Source organism: Paramormyrops kingsleyae, chromosome 5 (assembly GCF_048594095.1).
Source record: "Paramormyrops kingsleyae isolate MSU_618 chromosome 5, PKINGS_0.4, whole genome shotgun sequence".
In the NCBI taxonomy this organism is placed as follows: Eukaryota; Metazoa; Chordata; class Actinopteri; order Osteoglossiformes; family Mormyridae; genus Paramormyrops; species Paramormyrops kingsleyae.
Window position 1 is genome coordinate 37,679,943 of NC_132801.1, and position 18,255 is coordinate 37,698,197.

The following is an 18,255-nucleotide window of genomic DNA, read 5'->3' on the forward strand; positions in this document are numbered from 1 at the left end:
AGTGACAGAGAAGGGACCCCACGGCGGACACACAGACAGAGCAGGGACCCCACGGCGGACACACAGACAGAGCAGGGAAACCACGGCGGACAGAGAGACAGACCAGGGACTCCACGGCGGACAGAGAGATAGAGCAGGGACCCCACGGCGGACACACAGACAGAGCAGGGACCCCACGGCGGACACACAGACAGAGCAGGGACCCCACGGCGGACACACAGACAGAGCAGGGAAACCACGGCGGACACACAGACAGAGCAGGGACCCCACGGCGGACACACAGACAGAGCAGGGAAACCACGGCGGACACACAGACAGAGCAGGGACCCCACGGCGGACACACAGACAGAGCAAGGAAACCCCGGCGGACAGAGAGACAGACCAGGGACCCCACGGTGGACAGAGAGACAGACCAGGGACCCCACGGCGGACACACAGACAGAGTAGGGACTCCACGGCGGATAGAGAGACAGAGCAGAGACCCCACGGTGGACAGATCAGGCACCCCATGGTGGACAGAGAGACAGACCAGGGACCCCACGGTGGACAGAGAGACAGACCAGGGACCCCACGGTGGACAGACAGACAGACCAGGGACCCCATGGTGGACAGAGAGACAGAGCAGAGACCCCACGGTGGACAGATCAGGCACCCAATGGTGGACAGAGAGACAGACCAGGGACCCCACGGTGGACAGACAGACAGACCAGGGACCCCACGGTGGACAGAGAGACAGACCAGGGACCTCACGGTGGACAGAGGGACAGACCAGGGACCCCACGGAGGACAGAGTGACAGAGAAGGGACCCCACGGCGGACACACAGACAGAGCAGGGACCCCACGGCGGACACACAGACAGAGCAGGGAAACCACGGCGGACAGAGAGACAGACCAGGGACTCCACGGCGGACAGAGAGATAGAGCAGGGACCCCACGGCGGACACACAGACAGAGCAGGGACCCCACGGCGGACACACAGACAGAGCAGGGACCCCACGGCGGACACACAGACAGAGCAAGGAAACCCCGGCGGACAGAGAGACAGACCAGGGACCCCACGGTGGACAGAGAGACAGACCAGGGACCCCACGGTGGACAGACAGACAGACCAGGGACCCCATGGTGGACAGAGAGACAGAGCAGAGACCCCACGGTGGACAGATCAGGCACCCCATGGTGGACAGAGAGACAGAACAGGGACCCCACGGTGGACAGAGAGACAGTGCAGGGACCCCACGGTGGACAGAGAGATAGACCAGGGACCCCACGGTGGACAAAGAGACAGACCAGGGACCTCACGGTAGACAGAGAGACAGAGCAGGGACCCCACGGTGGACAGAGAGACAGAGCAGGGACCCCACGGCGGACAGAGAGACAGAGCAGGGACCCCACGGCGGACACACAGACAGAGCAGGGACCCCACGGCTGACACACAGACAGAGCAGGGACCCCACGGAGGAGAGAGAGTCATAGCAGGGACCCCTCGGCGGACAGAGAGACAGACCAGGGACCCCTCTGCGGACAGAGAGACAGACCAGCAGGGGTAGAATTACTTTGTTCGGGGGGCACAGCAATCTTTGCCTTTTATCCCCTCAAATATCGGAGGGCACTTAGGCATTTTCCCGTAGGTTTGGAGGGCACCAAGGCAATCAAGAATTACTGGCCAGGGCACTGAGGCAAAAAGGTATATAGCCGGACACTTGAAATATTTAGCATTCTGACATTTTCAAGGGCAATAAATGCATTAGCACCCTGTGAAATAGTGTTAGACTAGCTATTGAAAAAAAGATGCTGTTGCCTTCATTCACCTACTCAGTAATGACGAAATGTTTTATGAAAAAAAACAGATCCAGCTATTGTCAGTGATAAAAACTTTAATTTAATGAACATTGTTCATTGACATTGAACACTAACATGACTAACAGAACTTCAAAATAATGCATGAGTGACCATATTCAAGCCAACTAACTAACACTCGCCAACTGTCCCGAACCACTCAAACACTGTCCCGAGACACTGAAACACTGTCGCGAGCCACTCGCTAACTGTCCCGCCCAGTGCCACGAGCCACTACGAACTGTCCCGCCCAGTGCCGCGAGCCACTACGAATTGTCCCGTCCAGTGCCACGAGCCACTATGAACTGTCCCGGAACATTTCCGCGAGCCACTACGAACTGTCCCGCCCAGTGCCACGAGCCACTACGAATTGTCCCGCGCAGTGCCACGAGCCACTATGAACTGTCCCGCCCAGTGCCACGAGCCACTACGAATTATCCCGTCCAGTGCCACGAGCCACTATGAACTGTCCCGGAACACTTCCGCGAGCCACTACGAACTGTCCCGCCCAGTGCCACGAACCACTACGAATTGTCCCGCGCAGTGCCACGAGCCACTATGAACTGTCCCGCAACACTTCCGCGAGCCACTACGAACTGTCCCGTGACAGCATCTGCAGGACAGTACAGTTTATGCTCTAACTCCTTCTCCGTTTTCACTAAAATTCAATGCACATCTGGTATCAATTATTTCAATCTTCTATGAATTATTACAGTCTATTATAAATTATTACAACGTCAAGTAATGACAGATAATTTCCATAACAATAGATGCGGTATGATTGGGAAATACATGCATAACCAGTGAAATTACCTAAAAAATGTGGTTATTTTCTGGGTCTTAGAAGCAGCGGCCGTCATCTCAACCTGCTTTCTTTTTTTCACCTGATCTTTCATAGGCATTTTAATTAGAGATGCACCGATTGCAAATTTCTTGGCCGATTCCGATTTTACAGTAAGTGTGACCTGCCGATTCCGATTTTTGCCAATTCCGATTTTTTTAAAGAACTGTAATGAAAGCATATGACATTCATTTAAATTTATTTTATAATAAAATAAATTATTAAACATGACAGGATCTTCTCACGACAAAATAAAAATATAAAATAAAGTGTTTTGTAAAGTATAAAATAAATTCCGGTATATAACATTAGTATAGTTATACTAACAAAAATCTTTTCCCCAATGAAATTTTTTATAATAAAAGAAATCCATAAACATTACAGATCTTCTCACAACAGAATAAAGTGCTCTGCACCTTGAAAATTTAGAAATATATAACTAACAACTTACTAACAAATATCTACTTTTCCTCAATGACTATTATTATGGAAGAATTTTTTTTGAACATAATTACATGTAATTACTCTCACAACAATAACTTTAATAACAAATAACAAATCTGTTGGAGTTTTTTGAGGAAGCTACTCAGGAAGTTGATGATAAGAAGGCCTATGATGTCATCTACTTAGATTTCCAAAAGGCTTTTGATGTTGTTCCCCACAAGAGGCTCTCACTTAAACTGAAAGCGACAGGTATTTTAGCGACCTGGATTGATAACTGGTTAACGGATAGGAAGCAGCGAGTAGTTATAAGAGGCTCAATGTCACAGTGGGCCTGCGTTCATAGTGGGGTACCGCAGGGTTCAATTTTAGGACCACTTTTGTTCCTAATTTACATAAATGATATAGACACCAATATATACAGTAAACTGGTGAAATTTGCAGATGACACCAAGGTGGGTGGTGTAGCAGATACTGAACTAGCGGCTCAGCAGCTACAGCGGGATCTTAATTTAATTAGTGACTGGGCTGACACCTGGCAGATGAAATTTAACATAGACAAATGTAAGGTACTCCATGTAGGGAGCAGAAATATAAAGTACAGGTATTTTATGGGACCTACTGAAATAAAGGTAGCTGATTATGAGAAAGACCTTGGTGTGTATGTTGATGCTTCCATGTCTCATTCTCGCCAGTGCGGGGAAGCAATAAAAAAGGCCAATAGGATGTTGGGGTATATCTCCAGGTGTGTGGAGTTTAAGTCAAGGGAGGTAATGCTAAGATTATACAATTCCTTGGTGAGACCTCACCTAGAATATTGTGTACAGGTTTGGTCACCATATCTTAAAAAGGACATAGCGGCCTTAGAAAAGGTGCAGCGTAGGGCCACAAGAATGATTCCTGGTCTTAGAGGAATGTCATACGAGGAAAGGTTATTTGAGCTAAATCTGTTCAGCCTCAAGCAAAGGAGACTGAGGGGGGACATGATCCAGGTCTATAAAATTCTAACAGGTTTGGATGCTGTTCAACCGAATAGTTACTTCAGCATTAGTTCAAATACAAGAACTCGTGGCCATAGGTGGAAATTAGCGGGAGAACATTTCAAACTGGATTTAAGGAAGCACTTCTTTACACAGCGTGTATTCAGAGTATGGAATAGTCTTCCTGATAACGTAGTGCAAGCTGAATCCTTGGGTTCCTTTAAATCAGAGCTAGATAAGATTTTAACAACTCTGAGCTATTAGTTAAGTTCTCCCCAAGCGAGCTCGATGGGCCAAATGGCCTCCTCTCGTTTGTATAGTTCTTATGTTCTTATGTTCAAAGAGTACACTCTCTTAAAACAGGTAGAAATAACAATGCTAGTACTAAATGCTATTACTTGAACATTAAAGGCAAGTTTTTCTTGACCAAGAGAAGCATTTCTGCATTGTCACCAGTTAATCGTTTTCTCCTTTCATCTACCACATGTCCAGCCAAGCTAAACAAGCGCTCACTTTCGACACTTGTACATGGAACAGAGAGATAGGCTTGGGCAAGTTGAGCAAGTGCAGGGTAACGATCTTTGTTGATCCTCCAGTAGGTCAAAGCATTTTCGCCTCTGCTGCTGGGCAACTCGGAGAGGTAGCTTTGAACTTGCACAGATGAGAGGCTGGACAGCAACTGCTCTATCTCAGCATTCTCCTTCAGTATTTCATCATGAACTGAAAGTAGTAGACTACATGGCTTTTTGGCAGGAGGCACTTCTGCGGCAGGACCAGGTACTGGAGAAGCTTCTGCAACAGGTTCATTGGGGGCCTGGTCTTGTCTGGTCTTCCCCTCCAGTGTAGCCAAAAGTGCTTGTTTCACTTGGTCTTTACCATCTGCTGAAAAGTAGCGATTCTTGTACCTTTTGCATAAACAGAAAAATAGACAAGAAGGTTTGGTCACATAAAACTCATATATAATGTTATATATTATGAATGATAATAAATAATAATAATAATAATAATAATCATTATGAGACTTTATGTAACAGATGCCTATTTAACCTACCTGGGATCAATAATGGTGGCCAAAGTATATAGTGGCTCCTTTTCAATCTCGCCGAATCTTCTCTGAACTGCCTCCAGCAGTGTAGTTTTTATCTTGCCCACTCCATGATCTGCATTTGTCCTTTTCTCCAAAAGCCGTTTAAGAACAGTGATGGCTGGAATGACGTCTGCGGCTGTTGCTGTCGAGGAGCTAATTTCTTTTGTGAGTTCCTCAAAAGGCTCAAGCATTTTCAGGACGTTCTATACTGTGCGCTGAGTGTAGCCGGCAGCTCCTGCTCCGCTGCGTATGCCCCCAATGCGCGTCTCTGTTCCACCAGCGATCGCAGCATATAGTAGGTGCTGTTCCACCTGGTGGGAACGTCTTGCTGCAATCTTTTACTGGGCTGACCAAGCTGTGCCTGAATGTCATGAAGACGCGAATAAGAGAGGGTTGAGTGTTTAAAATGTCCGACGATCTTCCTGGCAATTGCGAGCACAACGGTGATGCTTCGCTGTCAGAGCACACCCTCGTTCACGACCAACTGTAATGTGTGAGCCATGCATGGCAAACTTGCCAAGTTGGCCTCATCAAGTGCTTTGCATATATTTCGTGCATTATCTCGAAGCACAACGTGAACCCTGTTCTTGCCCAAATCCCACCGCTGCAACATTTTGTCAAAAGTTTTCGCTAAGTTGGCAGCAGTATGGGATCCCTTAATTTCTTGACAGTGCAGAAGTAATTGTTGTCTCTGAAAATCTTTGTCAACCCAGTGAGCAGTCAGGCTCATCATTGACATTAAGCTAAAGTTACATGTCCAAATATCAGTAGTAAAACTTATGGCTGCTTTGGGATCGGCTTGTAATAGGCTTTGTGTGTGTTTTGACACAAGGTTAAACAACTCGGGTAAGGCAACGTCGGAAAAGTACCGCCGGCTCGGTATAATATATTTTGGACTGAGGTAATTCATCAAATTTCTGAAACCTCTGTCTTCGACTATGGAGAACGGCTGGTCATCAAGGGCCATAAATTCCATAATTTTCCTCGTGATTGCTTTGGTCTTTTCACTGCTCATCCCAATAAAGCATAGTACAGGCTGCTGACCTGTGGCTGACGAGCTTTGGCTTGGACTCGGCGCGCTAGCTTTAGCCACTTTCCCCTTTTCAAACTGGGCATATTCAGCTAAATGATAGCGTTTTAAGTGTCTTATTAGGTTTGTTGTTCCGAACGTTTTTGAGCTTGTTCCCCCACTATGTATTTTTGCTTTACAAACGTTACAAACTGCGATCTTTGTGTCATCTCCACTCACAGAAAAGAACTTCCACACCAACGACATGTTATCACCAGACTGTGAGTGCGCGCGTAGTTGTGACGTAATTGCCTGCGCTGCTGCTGGCAATAAAAGGATCGGCAGACGTGAGACTGACCGGCCGGTCACCGATCTGGGTCGATCATACAAAAAATCGGCCGATTCCGATCACTAGCCGGTCAATCGGTGCATCTCTAATTTTAATTGGAACTTTGTGGCCTTATAACAGGTCCTTAGCATGTATTTCTCGATGTAAATCGATGATTGTTCACGTGTCAAAAATACCCCCAATACAGCCTCACTTTCAAAAGAACTTCTAAACGTTCTCACCCTCCCTATTCTATGCACATGTTGCTATTAGTTTCGGTGGGAGGTAAGCATCGGCTAGAATAGCCGCTCTGAATAATTTAACCATGGAGGCGTGGCTAACGTAGAATTATGGGATGCGCTTATCAACCCAGATATCATGGACATGGCGACAGAGAAGTAAAAAATGGAAGAACTTGTTCTTGATTTCATAAGTTTATTGACTTTATTATGATCTAAACATACATAATAGGGCACAAAGGCAACTGAGGAAGAGGGCACTGCAAGTATCTGCCGGCAAGAACTTGTAAATATTCAGGGCAGCACGGCAAATTGCTAAGGCACGGCGGCTTTTGCCGTCGATGCCGTCAATAAATTCGATCTCTGGACCAGGGACCCCACGGCGGACAGAGAGACAGAGCAGGGACCCCACGGCGGACAGAGAGACAGAGCAGGGATCCCACGGCGGACAGAGAGACAGAGCAGGCACCCCACGGCGAACACACACACAGAGCAGGGACCCCACGGCGGACACACACACAGAGCAGGGACTCCACGGCGGACAGAGAGACAGAGCAGGGATCCCACGGCGGACAGAGAGACAGAGCAGGCACCCCACGGCGAACACACACACAGAGCAGGGACCCCACGGCGGACACACACACAGAGCAGGGACTCCACGGCGGACAGAGAGACAGAGCAGGGACTCCACGGCGGACAGAGAGACAGAGCAGGGACCCATTTTTCTTTTCAGATTGACAAATTAAATTTTTCAATCAACATTTATAAAATCACAATTTAAATGCAAAAATGTCAGTATACAGTATATTCTACAATACTGTCAAACACACTGTAAATACATAGCAGTAAAAAATAGATTAAAAAACAAAAACTCTTTCAACATGATTGCCTAAACTTCTGAAATGTTCCCTGATTTGTAATTCCTTCCTGGACAGGAATCAGGTGAAGGATCGTCTCCTACAAACAGTTGTAAAATACAATGCATAAAATATTACATCACTGGATGCAATCAACTACAAACCGCCAAATATTTAACTCACTGTTGAGGTGTGCTTGATCTTTGAGTTGAATAGATTAAAGAATCCACTTCTGCTAAATGTAACAAATAATCAATATTTTTAGTCAAAGCTATTTAGGTTGATGGCATTTTATTTATTCCCTTTCTTTCAATTATACTCTGAATGTTCAGCTGTAATACAAACCTTCAGTCATATTTTTTTTCTTAGCAGCTTTGAACTTTGCAGGCGGCATCGGATAGTCTTTCACTGCATCGGTTCCAAAAACCCAGAATATGAAGTTTAATAACATTTATTTGTCCCATATTTATGAATCATTTAAGTGTTAGGATAAATGTCTGTAAATGGTTACCTTGTGTGATATCTGAGTCTTCTTCAGAATCAAATAAATCTGGGGGAAAAGTTAAAACACTATTTCACAAGTTGACTTATGGCTAAAATCATGTTAATGGACTAAAACACTTTAGTAATGGTTGTTCATTATAAACAATTTTTCCATTTTCTCACCAAGTTCAAAATCTTCATAATTTTTTCTCTTCCGGACTCTCCGACTTTCAACCTCATCTTCTGTGTCGCACTCAGTCATCAACGCAAAATGATCACAAAGTGATTTGTCATCTATGATAAACCCACACGATTTAGCTTAGGTAATAGGAAACATTTTATATTAAAAAAAATAAAAATAAAAAATAAATAAAATTCTATACATTTTTATTAAAGTGAATTACCTGAGGATATCTTCACTTTTATTAGAGGAAATGATTTCCAAGTCTTTGATGGTGGCTCCATCTTGCTGTGTTTCTTTAATGCATTGCCATTGGGCCACCATATAATTTTCTGATTCATATTGACCCATGAAGTTGGAATAGTTAATTCCTCTTCTTTTTTCTCTTCTTGCCACATGGCTAATGACCACATCTGAAACAATACAGCAGAAAATATAACCTGCTAGCAAATATTACTGTTTAGATGAATAGGTGAGGGAAAAATACAAAAGAAATTTACTTGTTTGTGATGCATGAATCAGATTTTCTCTGAGCCATGTAGCATTGGAAACACAGCATATCCATCATCATGAGGTAGGCAAACAGCCTTACGTTCCATGATCTCAATGAAGATTGTTCTTCTTTTCGAAAAACGCTGAAGATTTTGTTTACTTATGAACACAATATTCAGGAGTTTTGAGCTACAAGGGGCTTCAAACAAATCATGGGTGTACTCTTCCCTAATCACATCACATACCAACTAATTTCCCTGCTTCCTATGCACAAATGCATAAGATGCGTCACCCAACAGAAAACAGCCATCCTTAATTTTGTCTGAAATGTAGTATGAAGAGTTGGCAATGTTGTTAGCAGTTGCTCTGCCAACTTACTCCAATTCAGTCAGTCTTTTGGCAACCTGAACTACAGGATTCTGGCCTTTTTTCACAAGTTTATCTTCTGTAGGTGGTTTTCAAAAGGAAATGCTGAAACATCATTTAAAGAGCACTTGAATAAAGATACATCGTCAGGTAAATGAACAAGGCTGTGAATGTTGAAAACAGTAAAGGTTCCACCATAGAGGTCTTCACACTTGCCAACAAAATGTTTCAGTAGATCTTTCGCATACTGAATGAAATGGCATCTCCTATTTTTGTTTGTTTCCAGCAAAACTGACACTGACACAGCCAGTTCCAGGAAATGAAAATACAAAGGCTCAGACACTACATCTTTCAACACAACTGGTCCTGTATACAATAGGAAACTGCGGAATTCAGTTGCTTTCCACCTTTCCAAATCGGTCAATGGCCTTGGCTGACGAGCAAACTCACGAGGTAGAGATCTACTTAAAGCAGCAAGGTTCTCAGATATTTGTCCACGTTGTCTAACTGAAAGCTTAGATATAGGGGGTCCTTGAGTCAAAAAGTACAGTATCCTTCTGACAGCACCCAAACAAACAAGATGCATGTAATCCAAGCTAAATTGTGAAATACATGTTATTCCATGAGCTGCTAGTGGTGTTAAACTTGTTTGATGTCCTGGGTACTGAAAGCTATTAAACTGGTCGTCTGTTCGCTTTGCCACAGCCTGTTTACCATCAAATACCACTCTACCATTCCATTTTCCTTTGATTATACAACGCTCACATGAAAAGTAAGAATTGTGGGCTTTGGTGCACTTTAAGTATGCTCGTGCAGGAGCATCACAAACAAAAGCCTTTATGACAATTTTGTACAATTTTTCTTCTAACTTTAGTCCATGCTGTATTAGATGTGACAATTCAGTGAGAAAATCTTCAAGAAAGTCCTCAACTGGTTCAGGTTTTGAATTACCACAATACAATGCAACAATAAAAGGTTTTGAATATTCAGTCTTACACAATATAGGCCAAAACTGTGTCTTTGTACAATTAAACCACCATTTTGTAAAAAATGAAATTCCTTCACCGAGAGCCCACACTAGCGGCTTAAAATATGTTATATCCATATCACTTAAAATGTTTTCTATGCCAACTACCATTTTAAAACAACATCAACCTGACTGATACGAACGTTTTGTGAAATAGCATCAATAGCAGCTAACGAGCTGACGCGATGGCGCCAAACTCACTAATTTCAACTAAAAGAACGCGAAAGATCGGCCTCACAAATAACAAATAAATAAATTAATATTAACTTTTACGTTAGACGTTGGTCAACTTCATGATTGCCTATATGCTTACTTTTTGGATTGCCTGCACCTAAGATCCACCTCTTCGATCGGTTCCGAGTGTTTCTAAAACCAGTCTCCAAGAGCATCTGGCTGCAGACCTCCACCAGGAGGATCTCCACTAGAGGGACAGGAAAACACGTGAACTCCACGAGAGAGTCCGGAATTGACGTTATGCAAACTTACGCCATGGAGGCAGTACCAGATATCACATGATCTCCACGCACAGCCTGGATTTGTCAGAGGGAGAGTGTTTAGCTTTTTCGACAGAAAAAAGTGGGTAGAACAAGCAACAGCGGTAGCATTCGAACGGTGATTTTCTTTTTCTTCTTCTCCAAATTTAGCTTTAAATTGAATACTTAAGCTTAGACTGATTGTGTCTACTGAAAAAGAAAAAAAAATATTTATAAATTTATAAATACATTTATAAATAATTGTCTTTTGCGCACAAGTTATATTATTTGGAAGGAACAGGTTAGCTGCGTATAGCTGTCATGTTGTAAGAGGTTTATTTCAGCACGCAGTACTATGTTTGCTAAACCTGGCATTAGGGTACAATAAGATACAATTGCAATTAATATTACTGGAAGGAGTAAATACAACGCTGCCGCGCACTACTTTGACATTAAGGCTGAGGTATAGTCCATGTGAATGGTCGCAACAGAGGTGAAGCGCCAAGAACAATACTTTTTTCCTTCATTACCGGTAGTCAATAATAAAACAGGTATACACAGCTACAATAAATACAATAAATAGCTGTCAGTAATGACAAGAAATGTTAGGAGAACTTGGTGAGGCGAACAAATCAACAAACCGAGTAAAGTGGAAAACAGTATATCTTGACGCAACCGAACCAAACATGAGTGTCAACAATATTAAAGATGCACAAAATACAGCCTGCGTGCAATAAATTGTGACCAAGTTATATAAGTTATTATGTAGTATTTTTGATTATTTGAATATGATTAGCAAATTGACGGAATATAGGGTTATGCATATTAATATTGACACTGATGTTTTGTTCGGTTGCGGTAAGACAGATTATGTTTGCAACTTTAATCGGTTTGCTGATTTGTTCACCTCACCGAGTTCAACTAGCATTTTTTGATATTACTGATGTCATGCGATAAACGCGGAAGCAGGCGAAGGAAGCCGTGAATATGCACAAAAGGGATTTATTTTCCGGGGTAACACACATCAAGACACGTGAAGTTAATGACCGGACTTGGGGAAACGAACGGAAACGCGGACTAAATACACTGGACTAATGACAGCAATCAGAAACAGCCGTAAAACACAGGGAATCCACATGAGGTTAACGAGGGGGGCGTGGCACAGGAGGATCGGCTCCGGCTGGGCGTCGGACGGCGCATTCGCCGGCTACGGCTGCGCCTCCGCCTGCCGCGGCTTCCCCCTCCTGCCTGCCTGCACCGGTGTTCCCTCCTGCTCCCTCCGTCACTCCCTCGTCCCGTTCCCTTGGCCCCTGTGTGGTCCCCTTCTGCTCCCTTCTCCCTCTCGCCTGCGGCCCCTCCGGCCGCTGCCCGTCGCCCGCCTGGGCTCCCTCGGGCTCCCCTTTGTCCCCCTTCCGTTCCGGTCTGGTCTCCCCTGTCTGCTCCTCCTCCCTTCGTCCCGCCTGTGTCTGTTCCTCGTCCCTCTGTTCCTCCTCTGTTCACTCCTGGCCCCTTCGTGTCGCCTGTGGGTGTTCCCTCCATGTCGCCCTTTTCTGTCTGCCTGTCTGCGGTCCCTGTCCTCTGTCAGGTATTGTCGTTTTTCTGGTCCCTGTTCTGTGTCTCTGTCCTGTTTCCTGTTCCCCGTTGATGTTTTTGCTTTTGTTTTCCAGGTTTTGGGCCCCTCGTCTCGTCCGTCGCCTCCTCTCGGGCGCGCCCGGTGTGCTCGCCTTTGGGGGGGGGTTCTGTCACGCCCCGCTCCGTACGATCCTGATGTGTGCCACGCCCCCCTCATTACCTCGTGTGAATCCCCGATTGTGATCACCTGTGTCCTGTTATGTCTGGCTAGTCTTTTGTATTTAGTCCGTGTCTCAGTTAGTTTCCCCAGATCCGTTATTGTAATGTCCGTGGATGTTCCTGCGTGTGTGTGTCTTGCTGATTAAAACCCCTGTTTACCCGTGAGAACGGCTCTGCTTGCCTGCTTCCCCGCTCGCCTGCAAGCCGGAGTGTGACAAACGTCCATTTCCAATGTTAAATATAATTTAAATCGATGTCCGGATTCGCTAGTGGAGTCACGTGTTTCCGTCCCTCTAGTGGAGATCCTCCTGGTGGAGATCTGCAGCCAGACCCTTCTCCGCTCAAGCGGGAGACCGTTGGAGAATGCAGGAAGTACGCATGGGCGAAGGCGGTTCGCCGCTCAGCCCAAACCGAGAGCATTTTTTAAAAATATATCTGCAAAATATTAATAAATGTTTGCAGAGTGCTACCAGAATGATTTTTCAACTTTTAAAAATAATATATTATATTGTTATATTTCAACACGAGATCAACATAGTTGCAATGCTGTTCCTGCATGCTCACAGCAATCATTGAAATCTCAGCATCATATTTACGTTGAAACAATGCTGTCAACATAAAAACAGGATTTCAGCTGTTATTCAACGTCGTGACAATGTCGGATGCCTGCTGGGTTACAACATCTCACCGTTTGCATTTTGGTAAACACATTTTTCACACGATTACAGTTTTTCTCAGTTGCTTTGATGCATTTCTCACAACAGAATTGAAGTTCTCAAAACTGCTCGTTCAATTCCCACAACCTCTAGTCCAGGGGCCTCAAACTCCGGTCCTGGAGAGCTACTATCCAGTAGGTTTTCTGTCCAATTGGCTTCTGATGAGCCACACCTGTTCCTGGTATTTACCTGAGAACAAGTGTGACTCATCAGAAGCTAGGTAGGATAGAAAACCTGAATGGATGGTAGCTCTCCAGGACCGGAGTTGGAGACCCCTGCTCTAGTCAGTTGTGCAGATCATAACAGCAATTTCTGGTTGTTTTCGTCATTTTGCAATTGCTTTAGTACACTCAGGCAGATGCTTATGTGCAATTCTCAGCTATATCATACATCAGCGGTTGCTTATGTCATTATGATCAAAATACATTGTGCTAGCCCTCTTTTACATAGTCATACACTCCAGACAAACATAATTTTGTCATTGCGTAAGTCATTGCAGTCAAAAGTGTTCAACAAGATATCATTAGCTGTCAAGTGTATTTTAAAGGTTTCTACAAAACTATTTTGGTATGTATTCACAATACTAATGATTCCTGCACCATTTTCATATACATGGATGAGGTTGGCTTCAACTTGGCCAAAGGAAGGAGATAATCTGATTGGACAGAGAGCTACTGTTGACATGCCAGGCCAGCGGGGTGGGAATATCACAATGTGTGCGGCTATTTTGGACAATGGGGTCCACACTCGTATCCCTCTTGTGGGGCCATACAACACCTAACATCTGCTGACCTTCTTGAACACCCTGTAGAGGGATCCCATTCCTGAAGAGGAGATTGCTGAAGAAAATGTACTGCAGTATGTGATCATTTGTGGTAATGAGAGTTTCCATCACTCCAACCCAATCAGGCAATGGTTTGCCAACCACCCCAGGATGCTGATGGAATTCCTACCACCATATTCCCCATTCCTCAATCCAACTGAGGAGTTCTTCTTAGCTTGGAGGTGGAAGGTATATGACTGTAACCCACATACACAAATGACACTGCTTGCTGCTATGGAAGCTGTGTGTCGGGATATAACAACAGACGCCTGCAGAGAAGACATTCTAGGAGGTCCTTTCCACGCTGCATTGCACAGGAAGATATCCATTGTGATTGGATGAGAACATGTGGCCCAATATACAGGATCACCTGCAACTTTAGAAAGCATTTAGAGTTTCAGTATGTATATATTGTTCCCCTTTTTGATTTCATATGTTATTCATGAGGCATTGAAATGCATTTTTTTGCTAGATTGCAATTGCAGTGCATGGAATGTCACCATATACCTGTGCAATCAGTAAAATATTCTTCTTGAATCAATCTCCCGCAGTGTCACGGTTGTGGGCATCTCGGGCACGGGAACGAGGCATGGTGCACAAAGAAGGGGCGGACGACCCACTTGCGGCTCCAGGAAAACAGAACAGGGTTTATTAAATAAAACAGAAAGAAACTACAAAACCAAAACAGACCACGAGGGGTCAAAAACTAAATAACAAAAACCGGATACACATCTAACATAGACACGACGCAACGCAATGAACCAGCGGGGAACAGAACACAGGCAGGAACTAATATACTAAGGGGTAATGACTAACACAGGGCAGGTGAGGCTGATTAACAAAGACTAGGGAAACAGGACACAGGTGAAACCAATTAACTCAGACACTAACCATCAGGGAAACTAAACACTAACCAAGGAAGCATATAACACACGGAAGGTACATAGGTAATAACATAAGGCAGGGGAACAAGAAACAAAACCAAAACCAATTACTAAATCAGACACCAGGGTTTAACAAGCACAAAGGAAAAAACCAGGGAGCTAAATACAAAAACAGAGGAGGTGGGATTCGAACACAAGACAAGAGGGAACTCAGGACAGAGGGGCAAACAGACAGCACATGCTTAATACATTGAGCCACGAGACCAGACAGGAGACAGGGGAGAACAAGGACTGACGTGAATGACGGAATGACCAGCACCACCTGCTGGTCAAATGGGGAAGGGGCACGGAAGGACCACAGTGGGGGGCTGACCCTGACACGCAGTCAGTGTTTTTTATTTTTATGTTTCCTGCCCTTGTCATTCAGATGTTTTGTGCATCAGAAAATGTTTACATTGTGTATATTTTATATCGATAACATGACTTTACATTTTGGCTGTCATGTCCGTGGACGATAATTCATGAACTTGGGATTTTGATAGCACTGACATATTCAATGACATAAATACTCGTTTTTGAGGCATGGACAAAGTATTTTGAAGAGGTTACTTGCTTTTGTGGGTCATCCATGATGTTTTGCCATTTGCACTAAGTGTTTTGAGAAATGCACTTGCTGTTATGCAACTGTTAAGTCTGTTGTGAGAAATGCACCAAAGCAACTGAGAAAAACTGTAATATATTTAAATTTAGAAGCAAAATGAGAAACCATGGCATCGTTCTTTTTAAAATCATTGCTATAAAATGATATAATTTTAGAAAAAGGAAAGCCTCTAATTATTAATTAAATAAAAAAGGCAATGTTAGCCGCACATCACGCTGAGATCGTCTTGAACCTGCTTTGCGTTGTAAACAAGCCGGTCACAGTTCCTCGTCATGAATGTCTTTATGATTCTCGGAAAGCTGGGGTGATCAGGTGGATTTCCATACGAGTCGAAAAACTCTGCGGAGCTGTCATGGTTCATAAAAAGCGCCAGCCAGTGTTCTCCGGTGGCAGAACTAGGATGTGTATTGACGATGCAGACTGCGGGTAATTTATCAAGCTTTACTTCCTCCAGCTCATCACAAGCTAATACCCCATAAAAATGTCTCGCAGTCCATCAGTTTCTACTAAGGATATTCGATAGCTCCAGGGTATTCATGACTAGTAGTAATCGTACAAGACGTTTCTCCTTTGGTTAATCTTGATTATATTGTCGAAGGTCATGTAAACTATCAGTGTGACAGTCCTGGTCAGAGGTTGACGGAATCTCATCTCCAGACGCATGTTTCCACTTTTAACCATAGAGATCAGTGACAGGATCGTTTTTCAAATCTCTCCCCGTGGCCAGAACCAAGCTGTAATACTCACGGGCAACATTTCCCCTGTTAAAATCAGGCTGAAACGGTTTAGAGGGGTATTGCTGGCCATCGGCATAAAGCGCTACAAATTCAGTATCGTAATGTTGAAAATTGAAAGGGTACGCTCATACGCTCCCATAAAACCCATGTTGTCTACTAGCCCGATGACAACGGTTTTAGGCAACTGCCCGAGAAACAAGTTTTCTTGCGCGCAGACCTGGCTGCCTGCAGCAACGCTGAATGTTTTCATGCAGACTCTCTCGATCGGGTATTTCACGTTGGCTGTCAGCAAGGCGATCGCGAGACCCAGTTTGACAGCCGTCGACACAGAAACTTTTTTAACAAAGAGTGAATCCGATACGATTTTCAGTGAGTACTGTTAAGCATCTCCGCTCATGAGACAAAACTCATCTTTGTTTCGAACCAGTTTAATTTTGGCATCGACTCCATTTAGCATTAACCTCTCTTGAAAAAATATGTCAGAGTGTATGGGTCCCATCAAATCGAAAACGCCGCTTCTTTCTGAAAATGCTGCTCTTTTCTCTAAGCCCTTGTTATCGCCATCAGGGTCGGTCTTGTCCATAGCACCGGAACTGTCTTTATAAAACAGCTCGCAGGAAAACTGCCTGGATAGCGTTCCGAAACTGTAATTTAAAGGGAAAACAGGAGGCTTCCGGCAGGCACTCTATCATGGCTCTGTAAGGGTACGTATTGCTAGACTGGCTTACTAGCCTGTCGCCCAACGATACGTCCACTTGTGAGAAAATTGAGGCTAATTTATGACCCCCACCTTCGCGGCAGGGTCAATGTTTGTCCCGTTAGCTTTTGTGATTCGACACCGTAGATGCAGTAGCGTGTTGTTGAGGTCTAGGTAATCTTCCCCATTACCAGGGGTCCATTATCTGTCAAGGCTGAGAGTGGCGGCACTTCTACGTATATATTTTTATCGATGCTTGCTTTTGTGTATGGCACTGCAAAAATATCCAATTTTGATTTCATGCACTCCTCTGACAGGTTGTGTATGAGGGCCATAGTTTTAGAAAATGTATCTTCTTCTCTGTACTTTTTTGGATGCCTTCTTCTTCTCTCGCTTCTTTTTGACTACTGAGCTTCTCTTGGTCGAAACCTTGCGTTTTTTAGCATCTGTAATTCGATCACCAGGGGGTCTTTGACGCTTACCACGCGCCAACACCATGAGCCCCGAGCCCTCTTGCTGTCGTGTTGTTAATTGCCCCGTAATCGCACCTGAAATTACATCCTTTGCAATATTTTGCGCTGCCGATTTTAAATGCGGCTTCGCCATACCAGGGCTGGACTGGGACAAAAAAAGGGCCCTGGCATTTTTGCTCAGACCGGCCCACCACAATCGGTCGGACACAACCAACAAGTACACCATCCTTGCGGTAATTTTTTTGGCCCGCAACTTCTCCGCACCCCCCTTGCCCTTGCGCTTTTGCTTCTCCATCCTAAATCCACTGATTTCTGGCTCTGAGCCACTGACTGCATCTGACACAAGAAACAGAGGGGGAGGGGTGGAGCCTGTTACAGTTTTTTCCAATCATTTTCACACTTGTCTCAATACCATGTCCACTTTTTCACAACACTTCACACAGTGGGCTGTACCAATACACACCTGAGCACATCACTTAACCTTTGGTGCAAAATGCCCTACAACCACCAAAACGTTTCACAATTCACGCAAAAGTGACTCATACTGCCATAACAATGACAAATGCTGTCACCCAACAACACTGCTGGGGCACTCAATGTTCAATGGGCTAAAAAACACTAACATCTTTCAGCATTGCAAATTACATATATAAAGTGTGGCTGTATCCTCCAGTTTGGCACAAATTACTGTCATGTTGCATTGTAAAAATGAAATAAACAAGAACTAATTTTGTGTGTAAAAATTGTAATACCAACCAATTCTAAAATGCTGCAATATATTTCATTAGAAATCATGTAGGTGTTTCCGTTTCTTTTTTGCAGTATGTAAATA

General features: G+C 44.3%; 1 long non-coding RNA gene across 2 annotated transcripts; it reads right to left on the reverse strand.

Annotated features, from left to right (window-relative positions):
* Positions 1-7,804: 7,804 nt before the first annotated feature.
* LOC140590931 (uncharacterized) lies at positions 7,805-8,829 on the reverse strand. Of its 2 annotated transcripts, none has more exons than XR_011991835.1 (5): positions 8,507-8,829; positions 8,286-8,396; positions 8,131-8,169; positions 7,965-8,027; positions 7,805-7,851 (listed from the first exon to the last, which is right to left on the reverse strand). It is a non-coding gene; the product is annotated as an uncharacterized lncRNA (long non-coding RNA). The 2 variants fall into 2 exon arrangements; XR_011991834.1 differs by having other exon boundaries at positions 7,805-7,854.
* Between the last annotated feature and the right edge of the window lie 9,426 nt (positions 8,830-18,255).